The 22,378-nt window shown below is 53.6% G+C and overlaps 1 protein-coding gene across 4 annotated transcripts in view; it reads left to right on the top strand.

The window, feature by feature from the left end:
* Positions 1-19,377, top strand: part of SUDS3 (SDS3 homolog, SIN3A corepressor complex component) — a 68,361-nt gene extending 48,984 nt beyond the window's left edge. Inside the window, exons 15-16 of one of the 4 annotated variants that reach the window (XR_011326699.1) lie at positions 7,118-7,251; positions 14,583-19,377. The gene's annotated coding sequence lies outside the window, so the exon portion shown is untranslated. Of the gene's footprint in view, positions 1-7,117; positions 9,045-11,366 lie in introns of all 4 variants that reach the window. The other 3 variants (XR_011326698.1, XR_011326697.1, XR_011326696.1) reach the window with 3 other exon arrangements.
* Positions 19,378-22,378: the final 3,001 nt, after the last annotated feature.

The following is a 22,378-nucleotide window of genomic DNA, read 5'->3' as shown; positions in this document are numbered from 1 at the left end:
AGGGGGCTGGTTTCTAACGGTGCTGAGCCCTCCCCCAGGTCGCGGTGGGACTCCTTCACCGGGGAACCGGGCTGGTGGGAGGTCTGCGCTTAGCTAATGAGCAAGGGCTGGGCATGTGATTAGTGTCTCAGAGCCACCTCCCCATGGCCTTATTACAGGGTTAGTCATTGTGAATGTCAGTCTGGTCGGAAATTATTATGACTGCCCAGAAATCGTTAGTGCTTGCCACGCCACGAGTACAAGTCCCTCACTTCTGCTTTTTCTCTGTTGGACGTATGGGTGCCTGGGGAAGGAGATTTCATGTATGGGGATGATCCCTGTAGGGCTCACTGAGGTGTGCAGGCCTGGGTTTTAAGCCCGAGTCCATACTGTGCTGGCTAATGGCCCTGCTTCATGGTGAGGACATGAGCAGAGTTGCTGGTGCATGGACGTTTGTGGGAAGCCCACAGCGGCAAGGGTTGCCCAGGTCAGGACAGAGGACCTAGGAGATGTCACGGGTCCTGGTTAGCGGGGGAAAGAGAGAACGAACGACGCTACCACTGCTAGCCCATGTCAGCCTGTGATGGGACCCAGGAGGTGGGTTTCAGGAGGTGGCAGGGTCCCTCCAGCACCCTGCATTGACCATGGGGAACAGCAGGAGGCTGCGAGTCCTGGAGCTGCATCTCTGCCCTCAAGCGCAGCGCTGGGTCCCGACAAACCGTCAGCTGGAAGGAGGGTACTTAGTGACCGCTGCTTCTTGATTAACACAGGGAAATGAGGGTGACCACCTCCTCCCTGTCTGCTGGGAAAGGTGTAAGCTGCGTGCTGTGTAAATTCAGCAGGCAGTTGGCTCCGCTCTCCATCGTGGGCTCTGTCTGGTTGGGCTGCGGGTGGCCTGGCTGGGATCTGAACTGCCTCGGGGGATGCTGCTCCGTCCTCTCCTCTCCTGCCCCAGCCCCAAGGTGAGACACAAGCGCACGTATCCAGTGGTACCCGAGTCCCTGCCTTCTCCTTGTCCCCTGGCACAAAGAGCTGTGGATGAATGAAGCCAGCGAGGGTGTTGTGAAGCCAGAAAACCCGCTGTGCTTTTAGGGAACGGCGCTGTCTGGAAACTTGCCTCGCGCGCTGGAGAAGCCTGGGTTCGTGGCAGAAGCATCCTTTAGGTAAATTGCTTTTGTTGGCTTGTTAGATATATGATTCATGCCCTCGTGCACGTTGGGGGTGTATAAAGCCATATCCGAATGGTTTATTCATCAGTGGTGCTCGGTTCCTTCGTGCCATGCCCTGTCCCTTCCCACCCAGTGGCAGGTCTGTGCAGCAAGATGGAAGGGAGGTGGAGGGGTGCGCGGTAGCTTCGCTGTCTGCCCGGCTCTGGTGCCCGTCTCCCTCTGCATCGTGCTGGGAGATCAGAAGGGACGTGAGGCTGGAGACGTGTTCGCTCCCCCACCAGACCCAGGGAGATGTCCCTGGCCTCCAGCCCAGCCCTCGGCATTGCAGGGTACATCCCTGGCAGCAGCCAAGGCACAGCCCCGAATATCCCCTCTCTCTTCTGCACTAATCCCATTCAGACCCTGTCCTCCACTTCTCCCTGGCGAGGCTGCAGGCATAAGACCGGCTGCTTCGTTTAGGGCGGAATAGATTAGCTCTCACCCTCGGGAGCAGCTCGCTCAGCTTGCACTTGAGATAAGCGAGGCCGTGTCCTCCTGGCTGTCGGACTCCTCAGCAGCTGGCGGAGCTGTGATTAGCCTCAATTTATGCAGGCTGTTAAACAAACACCTGCAAGGTTCAGGGACAGAGAAGCCAAGTCATTTTTGCAAGCAAATAGTCATGTTGCATTAAACTGAGAACACTGTCCTTTTTTTTTTCCTTTTTTTTTTTTTTTTGTGGTGCCTGTTAGAGCTCCGAAGCATCTCCAGTCCCTGTGAAATTTGTAGGGGTACAAGCCAGAGAGATTGCTGCGAGCAGCAGTGACTCTAATATCGTGTGATATTCTTGCAGCGCTGGGCTGATTGCTGTGGGCATGAGCACGGTTGTGACTTCTGGGGTTGCTGCTATAGCTGACAATTTCTAAGCTTGTTCTGCTCTTATTGCTTTCTCTGCTGTTTGCAGTTCTCTGTAGCTCACCCCTAATCTCCTGCAATAGACCCGCCATTATTGCCAGCGGTACGATGGGTAGCATCGAAGGGGCACCGTGATGTCGAGATCTGTTGGAGTGTTAATAGAAGGGCTTAATGCGGAGAAAAGGAAATCCTGCTCCTCCACAGACCTTGCCAAAGAATCTCATTTAATTAACCTCGGAGGTGATTACTTACAGCGGTGTTGTGTGCCAGCAAGGAGCCCAAAAATAGTCTCTGTCCAAATGCAGCTCAAAGGCAGGCGGCTTTCCCCCTTGGAAAGCCCGACCAGACCTGCAGCTGGGAAGGGCTAGAGCAAAACAAGGCTGAAGTAGCATTACCCATCCAGAAGTTTGACTCAAATTGCAGGGACGTTGTTGCATATGGATGCATATGTTTTCTCCCAGTGGGATCCCCAAGCCCCGGAGCAGACTGAAGGGGTTGGTTTGTGAATGTCAGTGCCTTGGCCGTGGACCTGCCTCGTCTGCCGCCCCACGCTTGTGCGTGGGAAGTGGATGGATTTCTGCCTCCCTGGGCATTTCCTTCCAGTCCCAAGGGAATTCTTTCAGCGAAAGCCTTTGCTTGTTTCTTCATGGGTAGCTGGAGAAATCCCATCCTCCCAGATAAAGGACGTGTCAGTATTACTGTTGCCCACCGCTGTAATGCATCCCCTTCCTTGTGGCCACATGAAGGGGAGATCTGCAGCGATCAAGCAACCTGCTGGTCTCTCCTCCATCCTCCACTCTTGGCTCCACCGTGCCCCGGGATGTTCTTTCTGCCCTATGTTTTTTGCACTCAGTTTGCTAAGTCCTTTTCATATAGAGGAAAAAAAAAGTAAGTAGCTCCGTAATTTACTATGGGTACAAGCAACTGGCAGCAGAACTCGAGCCTTTGGCTCCACAGCCCCTCGAGTAAAAAATCTGGCAGAGTGGAGGCAGATGCCCGTTCTCACTGCTGGCTGTCTCCTCTGGGAAAATAGGACTGCTTCTTGGGGGAGCTCTGAAGAGCTCGGGCCAGCCGAGGGATAGAAGATGGAGTCCCGTGGGGTGATTTTGGGGGTTGGAGAGTTGCTTTCCACTTAAATTGCCTAAATTGTATATTTTCTCCCTCATTTTTTTTCTAAGGCACTGAGCTTTCCCTTGGTGTCAAGGGAAATGTGCTGGTGTTGGATCTGTTTCTCTCCCAAAGTCTTACAGCAATCCCGCCTATAATTTGGGGTCTTTTACGTAACTAAAAATAGCTGCAGTGTTTGTAGCTCTGCAGTAAGCTGTTCATTACTCTTATTTTCCTTGCATTTAGATTGGTTTGTAGATGCATATGTTTCTAAAATTCCTGCTCCCTCTCAGCGGTATTTCTGATGCTGTTCCTGGGCACAGTTCCTCCTTCCCTGTTCTTTCTTCCTCCTGGGAACAGTGAACGAACCAACAGCACTTTCCCTTTCCCTTCCCTGCTCAGCTCCACGGCTGGGCTCTATTCCTGTTCCAGCTGTCGGAGTATCCGGCGTCTCGGTCCTGCTGCCGCTTTACTCTCCAGTTAATTACCCCGTCCTTGCAGTGAGCTTCGCGAAGTTGGTTGGAAGCATTACACTTCTTGTACCTTGTGGTAGATCCTAGCACAGAGACTTTTGGGACTATTAAATGAACCAAGTTCTTTATTAACCATTATCTACAGAGGAGATGGATCAGTGACCAGTCTTCTGGTACCAGGTACCCATCCCAAGTTGGCAAATCCTCCTCAAAACGTCCCTTTCCTGAATCCACCACTTTTCTGATGGATCCAAACATCTCAGCTTCTGCAGACACCTGGTCTCTGCCCTCCTTGGGGTTTGTGCAAGGAGCTCATGGCAGGATGAAATGGGGAGGTCTGGATGGCTCCTCTTGCAGATGATTCATGTTGTAGCCTGGGTCTGGCAGGTCTTCTCCCAGCAGTCAGGGCACGTGCCTGAAGGTCAGGGCTTCCAGCTGTGATTTCTTTTTTTTTTTTTTTTTTTTTTTGTGTCCTTATCTTATTCTCCTAATGATGCTTCCTTGTGTTTCACAAGACGTCCAAAGCATGTGCCCTAGTCCTGTGGGAAAGAGGTGAAGGATGCACACTGATCCTCAGTTCTGCTGCTTCTGTGAAGTTGCCCTTTGCTGGTGTGAAATCCTCTCCTGGCTGGGCTGTGAGGATGCAGGGTGGAGGGGAGCCTGGATATCGCTGGTATAGATGTACCTTGTGCTGCTCCATCTTCTTACCATGTGGTGTTCTCAAAGCCAGAGCGTGGCTATCACAAGAGTGATGACAGGAGCATGGCCCCAGTTTGAATGAGATGGAAGAGGACCTGAAGCTTTCCCCGATTTTTGCAATACCAAGAACTCAATTTGCTGACCCCCTGCAGCTCTGGGATTTTCGGATCTTGGCAGCCTTTTGTCCATCTGAACTGTCCTTTGCAGCTCCTGTACGGTCACCCCAAGCCTCAGCAGCCATTTCAGCAGAGCCCCAGCTTCTTTGTGTACACAGGGCCACCAAAAGAGACACATGCTCTTACCCAATGCTCTGCTGGGGTCTTGATTCCCAGCCAGGGCTGGGGATGCAGATAGGGAAGCCTGGCTCTGCTCTGGGTGTTCTCCCACCAGGAGCAGATCCCCACAGCAGTAGCGGCGAGGCTCGGCACGGCAGCAGCTTGGATGAAAGTGGGGTTTGGGCGAGTTGTGGGCGAGGAGAGGATCTCTTGGCCATCAGTTAGTAAGGGTGAGACTGCCGGAGCAAACATCTGCTATGCACGTGCATTTCCGAAGCGGTGGGGAGCAAGGTTGCTTGTGTTTATGAGCACATGAAGAAAAAGATCCAGCTGTACACCAGTCCTGAACCAAGCACAGTGGCCAGCCTGGGATCAGTGGGTGGATGTACCCAAAGAGGGCAGTGCCGTGCCACGTTCCTCCCCAGCCTCTCCAGAAAGTGGCTTCCCCAGCCCTGGCTACTGTCTTGGAGAAGGGCTCTCTTGTCTGCAGAGCTCTATGGAAATGGCAAACCTCAAGGATTCCTTGAATGAAAATTATCTTGGCTCATGATAAGGCATATTTTTTTTTTTCCTGAGGTGTAGCAATTACTTTAAAGAAGAAATCCTTATAGATAGCTGTTGCTGAAATGCCTGTTCTGCCTTCTGACAACCTGCTCTTCTCACTAGCTTAGGCAAAAGTATGCATCTGCCCAATGCTAAATCAGACGTGCTTTTCCCCGTTTACATTTCTTCCTTGCCTTGCTGCCTTGGCTCCTCATCTCTATCGAAGGCTGCAGGCTCATCCCTCTGCCAGAGAGTCCCCTGAGCTCCGCTGGAGCCCACTTGTGTCCCCAGCAGTTTCCCATTTGCACCCACCCTAGGGTGGCTTCTGCAGGGAAAAGCTTCTGGTTTAAATCTTGCTTGTCTAGTGAGAAAACTGGAGAGAAATAGCTATTTATTGGTCTGTATGCTGCTATGAGAAGAGGGGCCAGACTCTGTCCCTCTTTGGGGAGGGTCGTGTAGGTGTCCCAGGGTGCTGGGAGCTGTGCGTTAATGCAGCATGCCGGCCCTTCTGTGCTGGGAGAGGGAGGGATTTGCTGTCTGTCTGCACTGTCTTCCCCTGCGGATCTCCTCCAGGCAGGGGAACTGGCCTTTCCTTGCAGCAAAAAAAGCAGTTCCCTGAGATGCACGGCCCTGGGCACCCTTGCTGCCCCACTGATGCTGTGCTGGGGGAGATGCTGGCACATCCCTGGCCCCATCGGCAGGACTGGCGCGGTCATCTCCAGATCGTGCCCGTGGTGTTTGGGAGGGTGAGTGAGCAGAGAGTGATGGGGAAAGCTCAGCCGTCCCCTCTTCTGCCTCGGGATCCATTTGTGGTTTGCTCCGGAGAGTAGGATTCGGCCCCATTCCTGCTGATGGCTTGGAAAGCCTGTTCTGCAGAGAGCTGTCAGGAAAGGGAGCAGGCGTTCCTAGGCTGCTGCTCTGCTCCGTAGGAGGAAAGACTTCAAACAGCAATTAGCTAACATTGCCATTTCCAGAGAAACAGCTCTTGGCGCGCCTGACAATGGGCTGCAGGAGGCAAACAGGTTAAAAGCTCTAATTCTGGTAAGGCGTATTTAGGTGGGCTTTTTTCCTTTCAAAGGAAGGTAGGTTAAAAAGGCTCTGACTCCTTGAAATAGACTTCTCTTTCCTTAACCAGCTAGGAGCTCCATTAGGAGTACCGGCTGTTCCTTTCCACCCAGCCAGGGCAGCTGTCCTGGTATTTGTGACACATTGCCGAACGCAGCAGCACCTGGGGTATCTGGAAACCTGCCCACACGTCAGCAGCAGAGGGGCCGAAATAAAAGGGTCTGTTTTCCCTTGACAGCTATCAAAAGGAAAAACTTATCTGCTGCTGCTTGCCGGTTATATTATTTATTCTATTAGCTGAAGCATAGTAGCGTAAAAGATAATTTAGTCTGGGTTAATGCAGCACAATGCAAAACTCATTACTAATCCAGAACTGTGTTCTCCTGTTACCCTGTGCCTGCTGCCCTCCGTGGATGCCTGAACATCCCTGGTCCCCTCTCACAGCACGGGCTGGGGCATCGGGGCAGCTGTGGACATGAAGAGGGGAATTGATCTCCATCAGCCATGGCTGATGGCAGCGATCAGCTCTGGCTGTGTGGGAATGAATGTGGAGCTCAATTCCCAGCACCTACTACCAAGGTTGCCTGCACCATTGCCTCCTCCTGATTTCGGTGGCTTTCGGTGCCAACGCGAGCGAGCGCCGCTGATGCTGCCATCCCGGCGCCGATGCTCTCGCTTAACGTGGGAAGGCAGGAGCATCTGTCCCCCGCCACTTCCCTATTAGCGTGCTGCTATGAAGGCAAAAAGCCATCTGCCTGCAGAGGTTGGGTTCCGTGGTCGGTGGTATTTGCTAACCCGAGAAGAGAAAACACCGCTATGGGAAGGCAGGCGGAGGGATGTGCCATGAGGGATACAACCTCGTCCTCTGAATTCGCTGAAATACGGGTCTCCCATATGTTGCTTTCCTGTTGACCAGGAGACCAGACCCGTGGCTCTTCCACGTGATACCAAATCTCCTGATGTGCCCTTCCTGCAGCTGCTGAAGAGAGGCTCAACGTGGGGTGATGGTCCTGTGCTGCTCCTGCCTGGATCTCTCCTCTTCCTCGTCAGGTCAGTGTTGCCAGATGGGATCTTGTCTTCAGGAGGAGCCTCTAGTGCCATGTTCACACTGATTTTGCTAAGCACCTTGGCTCCCGAGGACATTTGCATGTCACAGCTGGTTTAAGAAGGTTTTTACAGAGCATAGTCATTTATTATGAGCCAGCATCTGTGGAGTAACTCCGTACAATTAGCTGGGTCGCTGGTGCTTGCCGTGGGACCTGTCCGGGTGTTAAGAAATAAGTAAGTTTTAAATAGAATGAATCACTCGGAGTCAATCATTTAGCATTAGGATACAGAAGTTACAGCATAATATTGTGCGATTTGGTATACTGTTTGTCTAGTGTTACTTACTTAGCATGAGGAGCTAGATCTGCTGAAGCCTTAGGCTGCAAGCTGTGAGCCTTCACCTAGATTTGCTGAACTTTTATGTAGTTAAGCAAAAGAGGGTCTCCAGAGCCAGCTCAAACCAGGAGGGAGGGAGGCTACAGCCGCCAGCAGAAGCTGCAGCTCAGGCAGCCTCCCTGGAGACGGAGAAGGAATCCAGTGAGGTGTTAGAAGATCCCAGACCAGAAGTCACCACTGGACCTAAACGCGTGTGAAAGGTGCGTGAAGAGCGCAGGAGGGGCAGGTGCACAGGTTGTAAGGGGATAATTACTCAGGGATTTCTTTGTTTGGGGTCTCTCTTTGGAGACACCCAGCTCGAGCTGTTCCTACTGCTGTACCGCTCAAATTATTTCTTTTATGGAATCTGGAGCCTGAGACTCTGCTGTGGGAAACCTGGGGTCCAAACCACAGGGATAATACCACCCAGATGAGTGTGTGAGTGTGTGTCAAGGAGCGAACTGGGGCACCCATCGGTTGACTGGAACCACCCTCTGCGAAGGGACTTGGGTCCTAGCAGCGAAGTCTCGGGTGGTGGGAAAACGACCCTGAGCCTGATGGGGACACTCTGACAATGCAAAGTACCTTAACGTGGGGAATCCCAGACCTTCTGGGGGCTCAGAGGTGTCTGCAGCTCGATGGTCTACTCCACTTGCTGTGGTGACAGCCTGACCCGGCCCACCATGGAGTAGCCCTGGCCCTTTGGTATGCCTCTTTCCATCATTTCATCTAAATTCTGCTACCTTTCCTTGTCAAAACCAGTATAGGTGAGCTAACGACCTGGGTGCAGATCGGAGGGTGCATCCCCTTTACCTCGTCACATACTGATGATATTAAGTCCAAGAGCATCACATTCTGGATGTTTATAAATTACAAGGGAAACAAATTTCTCCCTTAATCCCCTGAGGTTTTTTTCATTCCTTCATTGTGTTATTTAATATGTTAAGCTATATGCCAGCCCTTGTTCTTGCTTGCTGTAGATGAGGCTGGCTTGTCAGCGCTTTCGCCTCCTTCCTTTTCCCATCAGCATCTGAGAGCTCGGGTAGAGCTGCTACATGTTACTTCTGCAGCAGTGCTTTGATTACCTCTGTCAATGCAGACTGACCAATACAGCAGTTCAATGAGTATGTCACTCTTGACAAGCGTTATTTGCCCTGGATAAATCAGGTAGCATATCTTCAGTTGCAGGTAATAGGCAGTAACATCCTCCTTCCACATCATCTGAAGGTTTCCAGGTCTCTGTTTCACCCAAAGGGGCTTCCTTGCTTCCACCGCAGCGGGATGCAGAGAGCTAACACTGAGTGAGGAATTGTGGAGTCTAGAAGCAGCAGGGCTGCTTTAAATGAGGCTGTTGCCCTCTGTACTCATCCCATCTCGGGAAGCACAAGATATGATCTCAAGGTGCAGGACTTCTTCTCGAGGTAGGTTGGTCAACATTGCCCTTGCTATCTAGGAGTTGTTCTGGCAGCGTGTGGGCTCAGTCTCAGTGGGGCAACACAGAGACACCAGCCGACAACAGACTTTGCTGGCTGGTTTGATGTGTTCTACTTTCCCAAATCTGTGTTTGCCCCCCGTGTTGGATGCTTTCTTGCCCTGCTGGCGTAGAGGCTGGGCTGGGCAGGCTGTGATCCCCAGCATGGTGAGCAGGGGAGCGTGGTGCTCCCAGGGTTGTGTTTCCAGAGGGTGAGAGGAGCTGACAGAAGCTTTTCTGCATCTGTTGCTTTGGTGTAAATGGGCCTGCCTCCCCATGCCTACTCATTTTCTCCCAAATATCACTGCTCTCGGTTGACTCTTAGCAGCTGTGCCTGTCCCCCTCCTCCTGACGTGACGTGCAGCTCTGAGCTCCCCTGCATGGATGTGATGGTCCTTCTACCGATGTTCGTGTTGGCTCCCTGCTGTGGTGCTTGGCCTCTTCTCCCATCCCTGGCGCTACGAGCTCAGCGCTCCTCTCCCTTTGCTGCCCTAGCCTGCACAGCCTTATTCCCAAACGCTGCTGGAAAACTTCCCTTTCAGAGCAGAGCCCACCCATGGGTGAGATGCTGTCACGCTCTGCCCACGCGCCTGGCTGCGGGGGCTTGATTTGTTTGCTCTCCTTCTCCCAGAGCGGTGGGGAGGGCAGAGCTCGCTGCCGGCAGGCAGAGGCACCTTTTTTCCCCCCCTCCCTGCCAGCACATGCCGTGCAAGGGAGGATGACGAGGTTCCTTTTGTTCCCGTGGCTGGGTGGGAGGTGGCACCGAGACCCCTGTGACTCAGGCGAAGGCTGCTCTGCGCCGCGAGCTGGCGGGCTGTTCCCAGGCTTTTTGGAGGGGGCACGGTGGGGACCTGGAGGCTGCATCCTCTTTTGCTTCCTGGGAGGGCTTGGAGCAGGCTCCTGCACACTCGCCCTCCCTTTTGAAGGGTGGGGGAGAGTTTATTGCTATTATTCATGTGGCTTTTATGAAGTTTAATGTGACAAGAAGAGTGCTATAACTGCTTGGGATGTTGTTTGTACCTATCCCTGTCCCAGGAGCCTTGGTGAGGCTCTACCTGCCCTCCAAAACCCCTTCACCAAATCACGGCGGGGTCAAAGCAAGCTTTGCCCTTGGCAGAAAGGAGCCTGTGGCATCTGGGTCCTCTCCCCTTGGCTCCTCTTGGCCACGACTGGCACGAACGGTGTTTGCTGGCAGGTATCCCTCCCTGTGCTGCTGCCTGCCTCGTGCTTGTTCCCAAGAGGAACAAGCTGCATGTGATGGCTCCTGAAATAAAGCAGGCTCCCAGGTGTCAGGATACACTTCCTGGGCAGAAGGAAAGGAGCTGGAAATCGGAGCTTCGCTTATGTGCAAGTTGTTCAGGGCTTTGCCAGGGCAAGACCTGGCTCCATGCAGGTGCTTAGCTGCCTGCTCTGCCCGCTTCGCTCTGCTGCGGCTGGAGCAGAGGGGTGGGAAAAAGACTTGGCAAACCAACCGCGCTGTCCCTGGGGAAACAGCGTGGGGTGGAAAAATGCTTGGGCACCGTTCTCCAGCTTTACCTGCTGGGCTGACAGCCCTTTGACAGGAGGTGGGACCGACTGAGCCAGTCTGGAGGGCTGGGAGCTGGTACCGTGGCAGGGGAGATGCTGGCTGCCCAAGAGCTGTCCCTGTCCCCCATGTCCCTGAGTGAATGTGGGAAGAGCGAGTTTAAAATCCAGCTCTGGCTCCCTGAGTGCTCCCAGGATCGCGGGCAGCAGGGATGGGCTCTGCTGCCTGCATTAGCAGTCAGATTGGCTCAGATTGCCGCAGATTTATCCATCAGCAGTAATGCTGGCCAGCCCTGGGGCGACAGTGTGACTCAGGGTCCCTAAGGTCCCCGTAGAGAGGCACTTCTGCGAGCCAGGTTCAAGACAGCTGCCAGGCATCTGCTTTTTCAGGAGCTCCCTTGGGCTGCGCACCCTTCGGCACGTGAGGCCGAATCCTGTCTCTTGCCCTTCACGAGGTCTCCCTAGTCCCTACATCTACAGCCTGCAGCACCATCCTGCCCCGTTGATGTAATGGCCCAACCTCAGCACCCACCGGCAGCTCCCTTATCGCTTTGGCTGAGCCATCTCCACCCCTCGCCGGGCTGCCGCGCGGCTGTCCGTCCGTCCTCCCGGCCGTGCGCTCCGACTGCTCTGCCGGGGTCCCGGCCGCGTGGGGGGCAACCTCCCCCCGCTCCCTGCCCGTTCTGCCTTGGAGAAGAGCCCAACCTGACCGCCCTGCTCATTCGATTTGTTTTGGTTCGTGTTACAGGCGAGGATGAAGTTGCAGATATTTCTGTGCAGCGATAGGATCTCGCCAGCCAGCTCTCCTTTAATAAGATCCCAGGCGTTTGAGGTGCCCGACTACCTTATCTCCCCTCTGCAGATGTACGTTACCCCCCTCTCTCGCCAGACTGGGAGAAAGCAGCTGAAATGCTGCTACCCAGCCCGGTCTCTGGTAAATGCTACTACCTCTTCTCTAGCCCATAAATAAAAGGGGAGGTTGGATGCTAAAGCAAGGCATGAACACAGCATCGCCCACGCTTCTGCAGCTCTCAGGGCCTCCTGGAAGCTGTCTGATGCAAAAGGGAACATCCCCAGCCAGAGAAGTGAATGCCAGATCATATGCCCTGGCCAGAGTGGCCACTGTGAGCAGAAAATGTGGAAAAATAAGTGGAAAGCGGAAGGGGAAGCTGGGAATCAACAGCACTTCATGCAGCACGGAGCCTGGAAAATGTAGAAATTTTGAAGGGAAGCGAAAAGATGCGATGAGAAACTTCAGAGGAATTTCTAGCAGTGAGGAGAATGAACTGATTTTTAGTATATGAAAAAAAGGGGAAAAAGAAAAAAGCTCTTAGCAGTGCTATTGGAATTGGAAAAGTAGAGCGTGTGGTGTTATCTGCGGAGAAGGGGTGATGCTTTCAGCCCGTGTGACGGTGAACGTCGTCGAATCTATCTCCGTTCCTGCTGTGGCCGATGGTCCCATCAGCAGCATTTGGGAAGCGTGGGTGGCTTGGGGTGGGCAGGTTCCCCCAGCTCCTGCCCTGGGGCTGGAGAGGAGCGAGGAGCAGCTCGCTGGATCACACACTGACTGCTTCGGCGTGAACCCTGAGCGGCGCAGGAGGCGAGCTGCTCTCCAGGCTGGGTTTTTCTGGGAAATGGTTGATGAAGGTTTTGTGGGAGGTTATATAATGATTGACCTTACAGGAATGGGCCTTATTAAAGCACGGAGCCAGCTTAGCTTGCAGCCAGGTCAAGGTGTATTGCAGAAGATGATATTGTTGCTGTTTAGAAATTCATACTTTTCTTCGGTCGGAAAGTTCTTCAACTCTGTCTTGTTGCACCCTGGTACAGAAACAGGCCTGGGTCACAGCTCTGTGTTTCCCCACAGGGCATCTCCTCTCCCTAGGGCAGGCTGAACTGTTGAACCAGCACCCACCTGGCTTGCAAAGCCATTTTGGGGTTGCCCGCTGATGTTTAGGCAGTGCCACCACATCTCTCTGAACCGGAGGAGTCCCTTGTCCGCAGCAGCTCCAGCAGGCTGCCTGCAGCACCGGGGCTCTTGGAGATCCCTCGGTGCGATGCAGATGAACCCACACCTAATTGCTTTTAAAATTCCCTGTTGCTATGACAACTTACCAAGCGTGATGCGCTCAAGCGCTGTCTCTCTGCTCCCAGGTCTCGCATCGCCACCAGAAAGCTGTGTGCGTACCTCTGTACGTACATGTGCTTTATTCCAGCTTTCAAAGGTGGTTTATAATCCCCTCGGAGCCAGAGCAGAATCTCTCCTGAGCTGGTGAAGGGTTTACTTAAAAGGTCTGATAATAAGGTTAAGGAGAGGCCAACAGCCGCTCACCCCACTGCTGAGCGCTTCGATAGCTAAATTTAGCCCCTTGAGTCATTACTGAGTCAGCAAATCGGGGGCGGGAAATCTTGATTTCTCTTTTCTTCCTTTTTTTTCCAACAGCCATGCACCCAAGGCAAGCTCCAGGTTGGCTTCGTTTCTGTCCTAATCCAGCACATTCCCTGCCCACACTGCTTTCCCCTGGAGCATCCTTGAGCCTGTCCAGAAGAAGTAAAACCTCCTTTTTTTCTGACACCTGCCATGATGAGTGGCCTGTCCACAGGCAAGCAGCATCGTTCCCCATCGTTAGTGGTCTGAGGCATGGAAAGCTCTCGTTAGCGTTGTCTCTTGCTGGGTAAGCGCTGGTCGAGGCTGCGGGCAGGTAGAGCATCCCTGGAGCTGCTTGGAAACACGGCGATGAGTGAAGGTCCATCCAGATGCTCCTCTCCCAGCATGGTGCGTGAGGGTGTTGCAGCGTGGCTAGTAGCAACAGAAAAGCTCTAAAAAAACCCATGTGAGTTTTAAAATGAGCAACACCAGGAGATCCAGATTTGCTGGATCCAGAGCTGCTCTGTGCGATGCCCACGTCTCCTGCAGCCTGGCCTGTCCCTATGCCACACGTGCAACCATCCAGCCCTCTCCAGAGGAGAATCAGGCTCCGAGGTCCCCGGGAGGCTGCGATGGAGCAGGATCAGCCGGAGCTCAGCGTTGTGCCTGGTGGAGACCCTCTTCTGGGATGGAGCAGGCCAGCAGGCTGTCCAGGCAGCTTCTCATAGTCCCCAGAAGGTAAATCCTGGGAGCGGAGTCCCCACTGCTAGCTGATTGTATCAGTTTGTATTAGATCCCTCTGAGTGTGTTTTGCATAATTTGTTTCCCGGAATGAAGTGTTTTACAAGTGCAGCGTTTAATCACCTTGCAAAAGGGGATGAAAAACTATCTCCACCCCTGGGGCTGGGAAATAGCTAAAAGGGAATCTAGAAAAGAGACCGCATGCTCATTCCATCATATTAACTGGGCTGAAAAGCCCAGAAGAGCTGGTGTTTGTGCTTGCAGACAGCCAGGGAGGACTCAGAGGTTCAAAAAGCCCGTGCTGAAAACATCAAGCGTGGAGATGTCCGAGTGGAGCAGACCCCCGGCGTCCTACCCAGGAGCTGGAGCTTTGCTTGCCCTCCCAGGGGCCGTGATGCCTGGCTGGAGGAGGGAGGAGGTGGTGTGGATGCTGCCCATCCAAAGCCACCTCGGTGTAACGGTTCCTGAAACATAGCTCTTCCCTTGGGCCCTGGTGCTCCCCTCACTTCTGTTTTTAGTGGAGGTACCCCAAAACCTGGCAATAGAAGTATTTTCTCAGCTGAGGGTGTGTGTTTCTGGCAACGGGCTGAATCCGAGCAAACCTGTGTCAGAAGCAATGCCGCAGAAGGGAGCACCACCAGGCTCTGCGCAGGACCTGGCCCTTCCTCGAGGCAGAGGTGCCTCGATTTTGCTTAAGGACTGTCGGTACTTGGACATAAATCAGTGGCTTTTTGGACAGTGAAGGGCACAGTGAGCGATGGGTGCTCCTCGCCCTGTTCTGTGTGTTTGCACAGTGAGGGTGGATGCTGGGCTGGGGGGCTGCCACTCTCACTGTCATGTTTTTTTTATTCACAGTAGGCGAAGGATGAAAAATCAGAGTAATGGCCAAGGAGACAGCATCCACTTGACTTCTCTTGCCCATGGCGGGAGTGATTAATCTAGCTAAGGCATTGCAGCAAGGCGAGACCACAAGGTTACTCAGCCCAAAGCCCGTGTGCTCCAGGACCTCAGGACGATGCTGGACCAGCAGCCGCAAGGTTTGTTCCCCCTCCCTCTCCCTGCCTTGCCTTTAATCTGCTGCCAGGGGGGGAATATTGTTCCCGGCTGGGAGCTGGTTCAACCCAGGCTGGTGAAGCAGCGGGAGCCCTGCCGTTACTAATGAGATGTTTGCTGCTCGCTGGCTGACACGGCGGTAGGGACTCGGTGCTGCCCGAGACCTGCGCTGATAAACCGAGCCTCCCGGAGATGGAGTGGCTTCCCTCTGCTCCGGGCCTGTTGTCTGCTCCCTCTTATCTACTAGGATCTCTTCTCTGAGCACCTCTTAAGCCTCCTCTGTAGCGTAACAAACCGCTGAGGTCTGATCCTGCCGGCAAGCGCCGTGAAGTGAGAGCGATCTGTCTGCCGGCAGTCTCCACTCCGGGGTCGGAGCGGGGCAGTGGTCCATAGGAGGCTGCTGGAATTCTGTATTGCAAAGGGCACGGCTGTCACCTTCAGGGAAAGGCTCTGAGCCTTGCACTGTGGCTCCGGCAGATGTTGGAGGAGAATCACCCCGCACCGAGCCAGCGTGCCCCTCGTTTGGCTGTGGCTGTTTGATGCCAACGATAACGAGCAGCTTGGGAGGACGTTTTTTGTTGGTAGCTGGTGATGCCTGTTTACTAAAGGCTGCTGAATAGGAAAGGGAACAAGGTCTTGGCCTCCCCGCCTGGGAGCAGGACCTTCTGTCCCTTGGACACGTGTGGCTGGCAGGGTGTCTGAGTAATGACATCCCGGGGAAGATGCTGTCTGCAGTCCTGGGTTTGAGAAGCCACGAAGGGTGGGTGATGCAGTGCAGATGGCATTGAGGGGATGGGTGCCTGCCTCTCCCCCGTTATTTATTATGCCATAAAATCCAAGGTAACGTACATCAATAAATGCTGCAAAGGGTTTCATGCGTGTCAGCCACGCGTATGTGGCGGAGCAGACGCTCTTTCAAGACAAGGGGCTCCGTGAGCGGAGGCTGGTGTGATTGATAGGGCAGCCTTCAGCTGCCTGCACCTTCACTTGGCTGTAACACAGATCTGCTTCCCCAGAGCACCCCATCGCCGTGGGCTGGGAAGGCAGGGTCCCTCTGGGCAGCGGGGTCCCACCTGCGTGGGTACCTGCTGTGAGGGGGTTTTTTTGCAGGCTCTGTGCTCAGAGCTGCTCGCCTGTGTGTGACGATGGCCAATGCCATCCCCAAGGCAGGGTCGAATGCCCGGGGAGGCAGGGAGCACTGGGGAGCTGCTTGGAGGAGCCAAGGTTCCCACTGGCTGATTTTCCCAGGGAACAAGATGTGTGCCATCACGCTTTTTATGTGCCTGTACATCTGACAGCTCCTGAGCCCCTCAGATGGTCTCAGCCGCGTGTGACAGCAGAGCTGTCACCAATGCTGACGGGAGATGTTCCTAACGCGGAGATGTTCCTACACAGAGACGTTCCCGCGTGTCCCGTGAAACGCAGAGCCAGGTGGGAGAGGGTGACGGTGAGCATCACCATGGAGGGACAAGCCAGCACGCACACACCCCCAGGACACGCAGGAACGAGTCCTAGACGCGTGTGGCCCTCTCGTGGGTGAAAGCTTGGGCAGGCGGCGACAACTTAGACGTCAAACTTGGGTGAACCAGGAGACATAAATCCCGCTATTTGGGATTAGTGCAGGTAATTTGTTTTAAAGACAGACAAATCCCTTCCCTGTAGGTGTCTGCTTGTCACAGGAGACATTCCTCACCTCCAGGAGAGTTACCCCAGTTGAACAGATCCAGCCCTTTCTGGGGACACAGTCTCCGGAGTTGCTAATCACTGGGTTTGGGGATTTTTTTCCTAACACTTGTGGGTGATGCCTCCCTTTTGTCTCTCTGCAACATCACAGGGTTGGGAAGGACCAGCTGCTGATTTGATTAATGGCCCTTTTCTGAAACAGCAACAGAGACAAATGTCCTCCTGAACGTGGCAAAGAGAAATGGAGAAACAGACTGGCTAATTTTCAGCTATTATTTGGGAACCCAAACTCCTTCCCAGTATCAATTTAGCTATTATTTCAAAAACTAATTAATCTTCACTGAGGCAGCTCTAAGGGACCTGTGTTTAGATAATTAACAGCCCATGGATTATGAAAAAGTCGTGCTTTTGGATCCTACTACAGTGCTTGCCTTCGAGAACACGCCTGCTATCATCCTGCTTACCAACTCCTTTCATCAATCCATCTTATTTTGACAATTAAGAGCAAATAATTAGCCATGATGGATTTTGCTTGCTTTCTTGCAGCTCAGTTCCTTTTTCTTTTGGTCCTTAAATGTTCTTCAGCTGGGCAATTTTTTTGGTGGTTTTGCAGCTAATTACAGCCAAGCAGGGCAAGTCACTGCTGTTACCAAGAGGATCTGGAGAAAGGTTTTATTTGGCTTGTGGAGAAGCTGGGCAGCAAGGTATGCGAAAGGAGATCCTAGAAGGATAGGGGATGGGATTTTTTTTTTTTCCTCTCTCCAGTCTTGCACGATGCAACGTGAACTCACCCCCCCGTATTGCCGTGCCGGCGCTGGGCTCACCTCCCTCCCTGGGGAATCTCATCCTGGCCTCTCGCTTTGCCACCGCAGCTTTGATCCTCCTGTTGCTCTGGATGGGCGAGATGTCCCCGGGCTGTCAGGGCTGTGGGAGAGCTCTGCGCAGCAAAGCAAAGGCGATGGGGTGGCATAGACCCAGAGGCAGCGGTGGAGCAGGTCTGCAACCCGTGCAGACCCCGAGCAGCTCCCGTCCGTGCCCTGCGTGCTCACTGGCTGCGGGGAAGAGAATACGGGCTGGCAGCGCTAGCGGAGCGATGCCGTGCTTAATGAATTTGAACGGCAGCCACAGATGACAGCACTCTGCCCATTACATCCACCGAGTGCTGCAATTCTTCATTAAGCAGCCCAGAGTTTGCTTGCTCTTCTGCTGAGGGCAAAGGAGCCAGAGCGGTGAGGAGCTTGGCCTTTCAACCCTTTTTCTCAATGAGACGATTCTGAGGTTTTCTTTTTTTAACCTTAACTTGGGGCCAAACTCTGTTTGGTTCAAGGCCAGCTTCACCTGGCTGAAGGCTAGGAGAGTACCAAGGACTTACAGTGGCTTGTACGGGGGACTGGGGACCTTGGGCAAGATGTGGGGAGGGGGAAACCTGAAAGAAAAGCTGCTCTGGCTGCTGCCATTCTCGTGGCACATGAATTGCTCCAGACAACAAGCGCTGCAGAAGTAGCACTTTATCACCTTGAAGGAAACGATGAAACCTTCCCTCTGCTTGAGTGACCAAGAGAGGAAAAGATGCACAGAAAGGAGATGCTGGCAATTCCCTGCGATATTAAATGGGAATCAGCGGAGTGACTCTAACTGGTGCCAACGCTGGCAGTACGAGGGAGGAATGGACTTTGGGATAAATCCTTGCAGTCCTTCCCATCTGGGACACGAGTTGAGCTGCACTGCAAATGCATTGGGGGCACCGGAGGACATGCTCGCGCTCAGCTTGATGTAGAGCAGCTCTCAGTTTTCCATCAATCACACGCTGGAGTTTTAGCTCCTTAAGCATTAGTGATTTCTTAAATATAGGCTTGATTTGCAAGCTTAATGTTTGTAGGTGTATAGAGAGTCAACATTTCCCTCTCCTAACAGGACTTTGAGCTGTGTTTCCTGGGATCCCGAGCTACTGATGGACCATTCTTGGTGCCCTTGCAAAACCTGATGCTGTGCCCATGCCAGCACGGGGAGATTTCCAACCAAACCTCCCCATCTTGGGGTTAGTTCATTGAAGGAAGCAAAGAGGATTTTAAACCCTCCCATCCCGTGGTGCCTACAAGCCAGGTGGGAGATGGATGTGGCTGTGGCCACCCACATTTGGGACTCTCCAGAGCTAATGGATGTCTGGAAAGGTCCTGCAAGCCTGGCTAGGGAGGCAATCACTAGCATCTCACTGCTGTGACCAAATCCTGGCTTAGGTAGGCTTTAGTGCAAGTTTTGCCTTCTGAAGCGGGGTTCGTCTGTGCCCTGTTTTCCTACGCTACCTGGCAGGGTTTGCCCACCCACGTGCCACTCGGCTGTGCATGTCTGGTGGGGTGGGATACAGGGGGAGGCAGGGAATCTGCACCCAGAGCAAAGCCCCAGACACCCACCCCATGCCCATCAGGGGACATGGGTGGGTCTTCAGGGCTTTGTACCAATATTCCCTCAATTTTGGAAGGGAGGAAGATGAGGAGGAGATGAAACGCTTACTGTTACAAGGACAGGGTTTAAGAGCATCTTCCCTGGCCAAACTGCCCCCCCCCCCAGCCCCTGAGCCCGTCTCATCGCTGGGCTGGAGTGGCATAAAGAGGTTCAACAGATTACTCTGGCTTTAAATAGCTAGGTGTGGATTCAGGCTCAAGCAGAAAGAAATACTTCCTGATGAGCTGCTTATTTTTTCAAACAGATGATGTTTGTGTCTGATAAATCTCCGCAGGCAAAACTCCTTGGTCTAGCAGTTTGACTCCTAATTAAATATTTACCACGATGGCACCTCGCCCTGCCTCAAGAAATATCATCCTTTCACCTCCGCGTGGCTTTCACCTCTTTTGCAATGCCGCAGTTTAAGGAGAGCTGTTTAAAGACTCGGCTCCAATAAAACGGAGGAAAGCAATTCTCTCTCCACCTTTCCAATCTCTCTCCGTTTTCCCCATCTGTGAATAAAGTTCACTAGAGGCCCTGGAGCTCCCACTTCTCAAAAAGTGAAGGGCTCTCGCAGGAGGGCTGGAAGTCTCCCCATCAGGCAGGATGATATCTCCTTTCAACAGCAATCAAAGAGAACAGCTACCCGGGGAGGGAGCTGGAGCAGCACAGCTCCCCGGGGAGAGCAGCACGGATGATGGAAATGTCACCCCGTGGATCCGCAGGCACTGGGGGAGAGCCGGAGAAGGGAGCTGGGGGGAGCGGGTCGGGCTGGGGGGGCTGCTGTGTGGGGTCACCAGTCACCCAGGGGTGGCTGTTTGGGATGGATGCATCATTCAGAGAGGCTGAGCTGTTGGGGAAAGGGGTTTGTTTTATCCTGATTTTAACTATTTGCTGCAGAATTCTCTTTTGGGTGGACCGAGCATCTTCCCCTCCGTTGGGGCAGGGGAAAAACGATGTCTGGTTTGAACCCATCTGAATTGAAGCAGAACCACGACGAAGCTGCTGTGGGGGTCCCCCGTGTCAGCCAGAGCCCGTGTCTCAGTGGCACGGCCCTGAGGGACCCCAGGTTGCCCACCACCCTCCTCTGACCACAGGCAGTAGCAGCCCCCATGCCACCGCTGACCTTTGAGATGAGGCTGTGCAGGGTGGAATGTGCTGGACCGTCCCATTGCCACGGGGACCTGCCTGCATCTGCTAATTGCTGCAGCCTCTTGGGTCCCCCCCTGCCTCCAGCCATCCCCCCCCTCCCCAATTTCCATCCGTCTGCCGAGCCAGCACAAAGCTGGCCAGACCCTGCTCCTGCGTAATCCTGCCCCAGAGCCCATGGGCTGGGTGACACTACCTGCAAACCAAGGGCTTTCCCCCATCCTCCTGCCTCTTGGGGCTCTTTCACATAGATAAAAATCAAAATTAGTGGTTTCAGAGCCCCTGCAACCCCCTGTCCCCCATACGCGCCTGCACCCCCTGCATTTATTTTGCAGCAAGGCTGTACAAGGAGTCGATGCATCTCCATTGCCCCGCTTCCCGTGCTGGCCTGGGTTTATCTCCTTCCAATTAAATAAGTGCAGATAGTGGGTTTAATAAGGCCCTGCCTATGAAAGATTACTAATGATTTCATTTCCAACATGTCGTGAATTATGAGGCAGCCCGCAAAACAAAGCCGAGTGGGGACGGGCTTGGCAGCTAATTACTGTCCCCCACGCTGCCACCGCTGCTAGCCGGGCCTCTAATTGCTCCCTCTGCCTGATTGCATTTTGCTGGTGGTTGTGGTTCATTCGCAGCTCTTGCTTGGCATTCGGCTGTTGCTGCTTCTCTCTGTGCCTGTTGTGTCCCCCCCCCCCCCTTCAAGTTTATTAATGAGAACCTTATCTGTCTGTGCAGATAATGCCAGAAATAATTAGTACTCAGTGAGGTCTGTCAGGCTCCTCTCCTCTCCTACCCCCCTGCCCTGATCTCATTGCTATTTGCAGTTTCCTGGGTGCTTCGTTAAGTCTCGGGAGGGTTTTTGGGGGTTGGTTTAGACCTTTCTCACCCCGTGCAGCTTTCAGCCTTCCTGGCTGCCCCAGGCTTGGGGCTGTGCTGGGAAATCTCTGGAGGGGATGCTGGGGAGAAGGGGACCGGCTGCATCCGTGATCCCTGCTTAAAACCATCCAAGCGTTCCTTGCCCAGGGCAAACGGGATGCGCGTGGGGAGCTGCAGCCAGGTACGTTGGATGGGTTTGGTCTGAAGGGACCTGGCTGGGGTTCTGGTGTCCCAGCTCTTCTTGAGCTCCTTTTTTTTTATTATGTTTGTATTCGTCATTTCTTGGCTTAAATCTTTCAGCCTGATAAAGGACGACAGGGCTTCTCGAGTGCCTGGGATGGCATAAATAATTCCAGTGCTGAAAGAGAGATTTACAGTGATATAAATGTCAGGAGTGAGCCCAGTTTGTATTAATGGCCTTATTAGTTATGTTGCTGTAAAATACTGATACTCCAGTTGTTAAGCAGCCGTGGGTTTGCTCTGCAGCATTAATTCAATAAATTGGGGCTTTTTGATATAAATCTTAAAGTCTGCTGAACCCCATTAGAAAATTCTTCATGATATGTCAGAGATCTTCAAATGGCTTTGACTGAGAGAGACCTGGGAATAAAAAAGCTGTTTGGTGTGCAAGTATGGGGCAAAGACGGTGAGCGCCGCTCCTCCGTGCCTGGGCTGCAGCAGCAGCATCTTCCCGTGGGATGGGGATGCTGCGGGACACGGCGGGTGTTGCACAAGCACCCTGACTACAGTGGCTGTGGTTGTGCCCAGAGCCACCCTGGCCCTTGGAGGGCTCCTGGCCATGCAGGGACTTGGGGTGGGCTTGGGTTTTTCAACTACCAGCTATGGAAACTGCATCTCAAGCTGCATCCCAGAGGTCAGCTCTGGACATCTCCCACGAGCCGGAGGTTGACCCGGCTCCATCCCCAAGCTCTGGCTCCTGAAGGTGTTGAGAGTAGATCCCTGGAAGAGAGGGAAAAGGAGAGGAGGCCGGTGCTGGGAGGGTGAAACTGTGTCTAGAAGGAGAAGATGCCCATAGCGCTGCTCTCATCCCTCTCTGTGCCCTCCACTGCAGTGTTCCTGTCACCGCCTCTGCTTCGCTGCTGTCACCTCCTTCAGCGCATTAGTCCGGAGGTGAGCTGACAGCTGGGACGTCTCTCCTTGTTCTGACCCATAGCCCCGAGGTGTCCATCCGTACCCCCCTCCCGCCGGGCTGCCATCCTCCTCCCAGCCCCGCGCTGCTGTAAGAGGTGCCAGCGCCGTCCCCGTCACGTCTGTCCCTTCGCCTCGTGCCAGAGCCGCTGCTGCTGCCACGGCTGTTTTGCAACTCTGCAAACTTTCCACCAGCAATCTGCCAAGCGCGCGGGGAGGGAGGCGGGGGGAAAGTACCACGATAATTGAAAATAAATGATGCATTATACGAAATAAATGTTCTGGTGCAGCCAGCTTGC

This window comes from Haliaeetus albicilla, chromosome 10, assembly GCF_947461875.1.
Source record: "Haliaeetus albicilla chromosome 10, bHalAlb1.1, whole genome shotgun sequence".
Lineage (NCBI taxonomy): Eukaryota > Metazoa > Chordata > Aves > Accipitriformes > Accipitridae > Haliaeetus > Haliaeetus albicilla.
Note: the sequence above shows the minus strand (reverse complement) of the source record. Positions and strands in the feature narration are given on the sequence as shown.